Genomic DNA, 8,289 nt, shown 5'->3' on the forward strand with positions numbered 1-8,289 from the left:
TCGTTACCTAAATCCACCTTCGAGAAACATGTGAAGAGCATCGGATTGAGAAAGTTATCCGAACTCCCACGATTATAGCAATCAGGGGGAGATATCGACATCAGGGGGAGTTATGATGTCTACATGTTCGATCTCGAAGAGTGAAGGACGTGTTGTGCTCTTTTTGTCCTTCGACCAGGGTTATTTTTATCCCACAGGGTTTTTGTTACCTGGCAAGGTTTTTAACGAGGCAACGGATGAAGCGTCACCACCAAGTTTGAAGCGGCACAAGGGGAGTGTTGAAGGAATATCGATTTAGTGTGCCTTATCAAACTAGGAGTAGCAATAGGAGAGAAGGTTCTAGATTTCCCAATCCTACACGGATTGGTATTCCTTGTAACATTAGAACTAGCACTTTGTAATCCCTATATATAGGGCTCCTATTCTCAATAATAAGAACACATCTCTCTCATCAATATCTCTCAAATACATTATACTTAAACATGATGCAACTGGAGATGCCCTGAATAAGAGAAGCACAAAAAAGGGATTTGAGCCTACAAACGTGTATACCTACAGCCCAAAAAATGTACTTAATGTGCACATGAACAGTACCATTAGCCATCATCAACAGGCCAAAAATGACTATGGAAATAACTATTAGAGCAGCCCCAACCTACTAGTTAAACCCGTTTAAATTTTGATACAGAGTTAAATGCAGCTTTCATCAACTATATGCACAAAAAGAGTGAAAAATACTTGAGCAGAAGAAGGAAGAGATAGGTCACCTTACATCCCTCCATATACTACTATACAAAAATTTGGGAACCACCAGGGTTGCATTGAGTAATCGTGCAATAACAACAACATTGCAAACCTGTAGCCAAACAGAAACAAGTTTTGTGGATTGGAGGCTTTTTTTAGCATGTTGAAGTTTTGTGGATTGGAGGTTTTGAATGTGTTTGTTTTGAATGGACTAGTAGTAAGTTTATCTTACTTGAGAACAGTTTATGCATCTAGTGTCGATAAAAGAGTGAACCAAAAGAAAGGTAGAAAAAGCATTTAAGTGGGTATCCATTATGGCTCTGATAATTGTCTTGAATACTTGTTAGATATAGATTAATAAGCATATGGATTTGGAAAAGCATTTCAGTGACTCGGCGTATGTGCAATGTGCTACTTGCAAGTGTGCAACTATACTTTGCTCTGCATCCTGGTGGCCGGTTGGTACTTTAAGCAGCTTCAGGAGTTGCACCATGGAAAGCTTAGTTTCTATATGTTCATTACTTTGAATGTAATTCAAGCTTAAGAAGTGGTTACAGAACTCCATGATGGTCCTTTGCTTGTAATATAAAAATGGAATCTTGTTGGAAGGAAATTTGGGTCATTGTTGCAACATTATTGAATCTCCTCTTTTCATTTGAATTTCCACATAGATACTTTGGTTGCAGTATACAACAATGGCTAGTATTGTAGTAGTTCAAAGTAGAAACTTTTATGGATGAAATTTGTGTCATATGTGCAATGTTGATAATTCTCTTCCTTTTATATTTGTCCCGATAGATAAATCTTTTCACTTGACCTTTTTAAATTTGTCTGATTGCTCATGAAGTTATTTCACAACTGGAGTTGTAGGTTTCATCCAGCATGTGTGAACATCTCAAATGAGGTAGCCAAAAAATTGGAACACTATATATGTTCAGAATGTTCAGCTGACGAGGATGTGAAAAAACCTCACAACTCTGTTCCAGCGTCACTTGCAGATGATGTCAAGGTGAGATACTTCATATGGTGTTTCAAATATTTGTAGGTCTATTTATAATGGATTTGTCCAGCAATTTCCATGCCTACCTCTGGGTAAACTACGTGCTTGTTTGAGTTGATATTTTGATGTCAATTAGTAGTGGTTGGATGAACATGTGAGTCTGATTCTCTTTTGAAAAGGATTTGTGCATGATTTTTCAATTTGACTCATTCTCAAAGAATATATGGCAGCTGATTACTACTTCTAGAGGAAAGCATCTATTGCATAAGTAAACTGATGATGATCAGACTACTAGTGATGCTTTTGAGGAACCAATAAAGAAGAAAGCTTTCCAGTATTGCTTTCTTAAGTCTTTGCATGAATGGATTGGTTGTTTTCTATTCAGCATGTGCTCTATGTTAAATTATGAACCATCCCTTGTGCAATGACTATTTCTATTTTGTTAATGAGACTAGGTAGTGTTGTTCCTTTTACTGTGTATACTGATTTTACTGAGACCGAGTAATCAAAATTTGTGACCTTTTGCAGGTGGACCCTAAGCGCCGATAGAAATTACTTAAATTGCAAGAGGGGCTATAAAATGCAGTGCTGCTGTTGAAAAACATAATTGATGGAGCAAGCTTTTCTTCTTTTTGATATGATTCAATTAACATGATCTTTTACAAGAAGGAGAAAACATATATACGGAAGGGAAGGGAAGGGAAGACAACAAAAGGTAAAAGGGGAACAGCAAAAGGAAAAAGGAGAAAGACACAAAAACGGAAAGAAGGAAAAGAAGAGACAGCAAAAAGAAAGTGAAAAAGAAGAGAACAACAGACAAAAAACAATTGCTGGCAATATGCCAAACTAATTGCTGGTAATATGCTAAACTCTAATACTCCCCCTCAAGCTGGATCAAGGGGATTCATTGATCCAAGCTTGCCCAAAATACTGTGAAATTGAGCAGTGGAAAGGGATTTGGTGAAAATATCAGCCAATTGATCATGGCTTCGAGTGTAGTGAGTATCAATGATCTTGGACTGAACTTGAGCTCGAATGTAGTGACAATCAACTTCTATGTATTTGGTTCTTTCATGAAAAGAGACATTGGTTGACTACTAGTGTAATAACCGATAGTGGGATTACTGTGGATAAAGGAAAAGAGTAGCATGTTTCCGTGTTTTGAGCAATAAAGGGAAAAGCAGGGTGCTGCTATAGTGAGAAGTGTCGGTGGAAGGAACTGCAGTTCTCACTCTCTCTCTCTCTCGTCCGAAACCATCCAAGAACAGAGCATTTACTCTCCAAGCCTGTTCTCGCTCCACAGGCCATCGATCGACCCCAGACCACTTCCTATAGGTTCGCCTCGACCTTGCGCAGCTGCAGGTGGCAGACTTGAACCGCGACACGGCCACCAGCTGCAGCGGGAAGCTCCGCCCGGTTTGAGCTCGTTTTGGTTCCAAGATTGATATCTCAAGCTACCGGTCACCATTCCTCACCAAAATTCATCCTCGAGCTCTCTTCAACCTCCTGAAACTCCCAGAAGTGTCCTTGCACGGCGGCGCTGCGCGTGGTGGCAGCTGGAAGCCAGCCTCGATCAAAAATCGAAATCCGATCGTGATATCTCGAGCTGTAGTGCATCTTTTTGATTGATTATTGAACCAGTGAGTTCGCCTTGATGTTATTAACAACTCTCTAGAAGGAATCAAGCCCTGAAATTGAAGTTTTTACGTCGGAATTCAAGCTCGCCGGATTCTGGAAATTTTCCGGCCACCGAAGCTTTCGATCAAGCTATCTCGAGCTGTAGAGATTTTTTTTGAGTGATTCTTGAACCAGTGAGTTCGACTTGATGTTCTTAACAACTCTTCAGAAGGAATCGAGGCCTGAAATTGAAGTTTTTACGTCGAAATCAAGCTCGCCGTTTTCTGCAATTCTCGCCGGTTTCTGGAAAAATTCCGGCCACCTCGACTGTTTTAGGTGTTTGACGGTTTGATTTGGCGGACGAATTGTGATTCTTATTCGAGTTGTAAGAAGACGCAGCGGGATTGTCGAGGTGAGTAAATCGCACATGGTTCATTTACGAACCGAAATTCGGTGATTTTATTTAATTATGAAATTGTGGAAATTGTTTTATGAAAATAAATATTTGTTTTAAATTATATGGACTTGTTCGACTACGTTTCATAGGTAAGTAAAATGAATTTATTTATAAAATGAATTTTTGTTTTAATGCATGTGAATTATGGTGGTATTTGTAATCATTCCTGAGGGAATGGTTTCATGTATAAATATTTATGTGAAATAATTATTGGATGGTGTGATATTGGATGAAGTATTGATATGGTTAAATGAGTTATTATTTGAGCATTACTCTTTTGAAGATATAAATTATCTTATAAGTTGAGTTGAGTATGAGAAAGAGTATTTGAGTAAAGAGTGATAGTTGAGTCGTTGAGACGAATTAAATGAGGAGTCGAGTGAGATGAGAAAAACTGTTATCGTAAAGGTGAACCTTGGCTAAGGTGACACATTACGATTCAGTTGAGGAGTCGAGTGAATTGAGGCAAATATTATCGTAAAGGTGAACCTTGGCCAATGTGACACATTACGATTCAGTTAGAGCTCTAGTCTGTCTGCCTTGTGTACTGCTTGGGGGATAATCTCGAGTTATCGTATGCCCATTGAGTACACTATACTGCTAGGGGGATAACGTGAGTTATCGCATGCCTTAGAGTATAATATACTGCATGGGGGATTAAAATAAAAATCGTATGCCCATGAGTATACATTTGTGTATTAGAGAGAGAACGTGTAGTTGTGTCATAGGGGTCATTGTGTGACGTGAGTTTGAATGATGTTTGAAGTGACATTGTGCACTTCAATTATTTTGCAAAAGAAAGAAAATGCTTGAGTTGATTTTATGCCTGAGTTGATTTTGTCACTTTAAATCGTGCAATCCTTTCGTTTACTCATACGGGCTGTCAAAGCTCACCGGGTTTGTGTTGTTGCAATCCAGGTACACTATTCAAATTGTGTAGCGGGAAATTCTACAGGTCAGGAGAATCGAGATGGCGATCAGGCTGCTTAGAGTAATGGTATTTGAGTTACAGCTTTATTGTGAGGTTGTTATACTCACTGAGCTTACATTTAAATTTGGAGAGAGTGTGTTGTAATATTAAACTCTTGAGGATTTGGTTTTTGTGTTAGTGAGTGAGGCAAGGTGATTATTTATGAGAAAAAAATTCAGAACGTTTATTTGATTAAGTTGTTTATTTCATGTTTCGGATTTGAATTTATTATTCAAAATTTGGGGCGTGACAACTAGGGAACCCCAAATCAGAGAGGAGACATTTTAGCCAAATAAGCTCACAAGCAGTGGAGGCCATAGCTCTGTATTCTGCTTCTGCACTAGAACGAGCAACAACTGTTTGCTTCTTGCTCTTCCAAGTAACCAGATTACCACCAACAAATGTGCAGAAGCCAGTAGTGGATTTACGATCAAGAGAGTTGCCTGCCCAATCAGCATCAGTGTATCCCATTATGTGAGTGTTTCCATTGTTTTTCATCAAAATGCCTCTACCAACAGAACCTTTGAGATAACGAAGGATTTGCTTTATAATGTGAAGATGAGCCAAAGTTGGAGCATGCATGAATTGGCTGACAATGCTTACAGCGTAAGCAATGTCAGGTCGAGTGATTGTGAGATAAATAAGCTTACCAACTAATCTTTGATAGGAAGTTAGATTCGAGAGAGGCTCACTCAATACATCAAGTTGCAGCTTACTATCAAGAGGAGTGCGAGCTGGTTTGCAATCCTTCATATCTGCATCTTGCAACAAATCAAGAACATACTTTCTTTGGTTAAGAAAGAGGCCTTTATGAGAAGTAGCCATTTCTATACCAAGAAAGTACTTAAGAATCCCCAAATCTTTGATAGCAAACCTGCTTCGAAGTGATTGTTTGAGCAACTCAATCTCTTCAACATTGTCACTTGTTACGATCAAATCATCAACATAGATAAGTACCAGCAGTTTGCTGGTTGAACCAATTCGAATGAACAATGAAGAATCTGCATTGCTTCTGTGGAAACTGACTTCTTCAAGTACCGAACTAAGTTTGGCATACCATGCACGTGGAGATTGTTTTAAGCCATAGATGGCTTTGTGAAGCTTGCACACTATATTAGGATCATGAGACTGAGAATGACCAGGAGGTAACTTCATATAGACCTCCTCTTCAAGATCACCATGTAAGAAAGCGTTCTTCACATCCATTTGGTAAAGAGGCCATGCATGATTAACTGCAACTGATAACAAAACTCTAACTGTGTTCATTTTAGCAACATGAGCAAAAGTTTCCTTGTAATCTACCCCATAAGTTTGAGTAAAACCACGAGCCACTAAACGAGCTTTATGTCTCTCCACAGTACCATCAGAGTGAAACTTGGTCTTGTAAATCCATCTGCAACCTACAGCCTTCTTCCCTTTTGGAATTCGAACAATACTCCAAGTATTATTATCATTGAGAGCTTGAAGTTCATCTGCCATAGCCTGCTTCCATTCAGCAAGATGATTGGCTTCCTCAAAACTTTGAGGTTCATGAGTATTATCAAGGACACTCAGAAATGCAGAATGAGCAGATGAAAATTTCTTATAAGAGATGAAGTGTGACATCGGGTACCTTGCATTGTAGGTTACATAGTCCTTGAGCTTTGATGGAGGACCTCGTTCTCGTGAAGGGTTTCTACGAAGAACAACTACAGGTGGAGCAGGAGGCTCGACAACATATTGCACATCATGAGGTTCGGCAACAGATTGCATATCAATCTCTGGATCAGAAAGAACAGCTGAAACTTCTTGAACTGGAACAGCAGGATTGATAGACGGATTGCAATCCTCAACAGTCGGGAGAGCTGGAGATTCTTGAACTGGAACAGCAGGATTTATAGAAGGATTGCAATCCTCAACAATAGGGAGATTTGGACTTGGGAACAGATCAGATAAGAACTCCCTCTGTCCAGTATCACATGATTTCCTTGTGAAATAAGGAGTAACTTCATCAAATCTTACATCCCTGGAGACAATGAGTTTCCTAGTAGCAAGATTTTAGCATTTATACCCTTTTTGAGTAGATGAATATCCTAGGAAAACACATTTATCAGCTCTAGGATCAAGTTTATCACGTTGATGAGCTTGAATATGAACGAAGCATGTGCAGCCAAAGACTTTCAAGTGAGACAGATCAATCTTTCTACCTTTCAACACTTCAAGAGGAGATTTGAAAGCAAGCACTTTGCTAGGTAATCTATTGATGAGATATGTGGCAGTGAGAACACCTTGAGACCAAAATTTTTTTGGGAACATTCATTTGAAACATAAGAGCTCTGGTTTTTTCAAGAATGTCTCGATTTTTCCTCTCGGCAATCCCATTCTGTTGAGGAGTACCAACACAGCTAGTTTGATGCACAATGCCTTGTGAGCTCAAGTATTGTGACATGTTATTGGACATATACTCAGAACCATTATCAGATCGTAAAATATCAACAGATGATGAAAATTGAGTGATGATAAGTTTATGAAAATCCTTAAAAACATCTACAACTTCACTTTTTAGTTTCAAAAGATACAACCAAGTAATCCTCGTAAAATCATCTACAAATGTTACAAAATACTTAAATCCATCATAGGACTCAAGAACTGGACCCCAAATGTCTGAATGCACGATTTCAAAGGGATTACTAGCCCTAGATGAAGAAGAAGTAAATGGTAATCTAGAGGATTTTGATAAATGGCAGACATCACATTGATTAGCTACTTTGTGCATATTTGGGAACAAAAAAGACAACACTTTCTCAGATGGATGAGCCAAACGTTGATGCCAAAGATGATGATCTTGAGCTAAATTTGAACTAGCTTGAAAAACCTTGGAGGCAAAGGAGTTTTTTGACAAATAATAAAGTCCATTCAAGAAAAAACCTTCACCAATCGTTTTCTTGGTGATGAGATCCTGAAATATAACATTATAAGGAGAGAAAATGACAAGACATTTTAAGGTATGTATAATTCTTCCAACAGACAGAAGTTGAAAAGGAAATGAAGGAACATAAAGAGCAACTGAATCAATGAGACTGGAAAGTAATTTTAGTTTTCATTTTCCTAAAACAGAAACACTTTGTCCATTTGCAACTGATACTTTAGAAGGGGTGGACAATTTTTCAAAATCATGCAAGTTTTTAAGCTTATTTGTCATGTGATCTGAAGCTCCTGAATCTATAATCCAATAATCATCCACATCACAAGCATTTAGAGCAGTTGAGAAGGATTTTAGAATACCTGAGGCTTCTCCATGTGGGACACAATCAGTTTATGTAAGAAAGCTAGCAAATTTTCCAAGGAGTGTAGTGTGGCTTTCACTCCCAGTTATAGCTGATTCTTCTTTTTCACAATGCACCTGCCTCTTGTTGAGATAGGCAGGAAATTCATTAATCAAAGCAGCGGGATTGGAGGTGAAATTCATCATACTCCCAGTAGAAGAAGCATAGAGTCAGGCTTTGAATTCCTGCTCTGATA

At 38.6% G+C, this 8,289-nt stretch overlaps 1 long non-coding RNA gene across 1 annotated transcript; it reads left to right on the forward strand.

The window, feature by feature from the left end:
* Nucleotides 1–2,902: 2,902 nt before the first annotated feature.
* Nucleotides 2,903–4,997, forward strand: LOC112201925. Its single transcript, XR_005799084.1, has 2 exons — nt 2,903–3,773; nt 4,737–4,997. It is a non-coding gene; the product is annotated as an uncharacterized LOC112201925 (long non-coding RNA).
* Nucleotides 4,998–8,289: the final 3,292 nt, after the last annotated feature.

The sequence above is a fragment of the Rosa chinensis genome, chromosome 5, assembly GCF_002994745.2.
Source record: "Rosa chinensis cultivar Old Blush chromosome 5, RchiOBHm-V2, whole genome shotgun sequence".
Lineage (NCBI taxonomy): Eukaryota > Viridiplantae > Streptophyta > Magnoliopsida > Rosales > Rosaceae > Rosa > Rosa chinensis.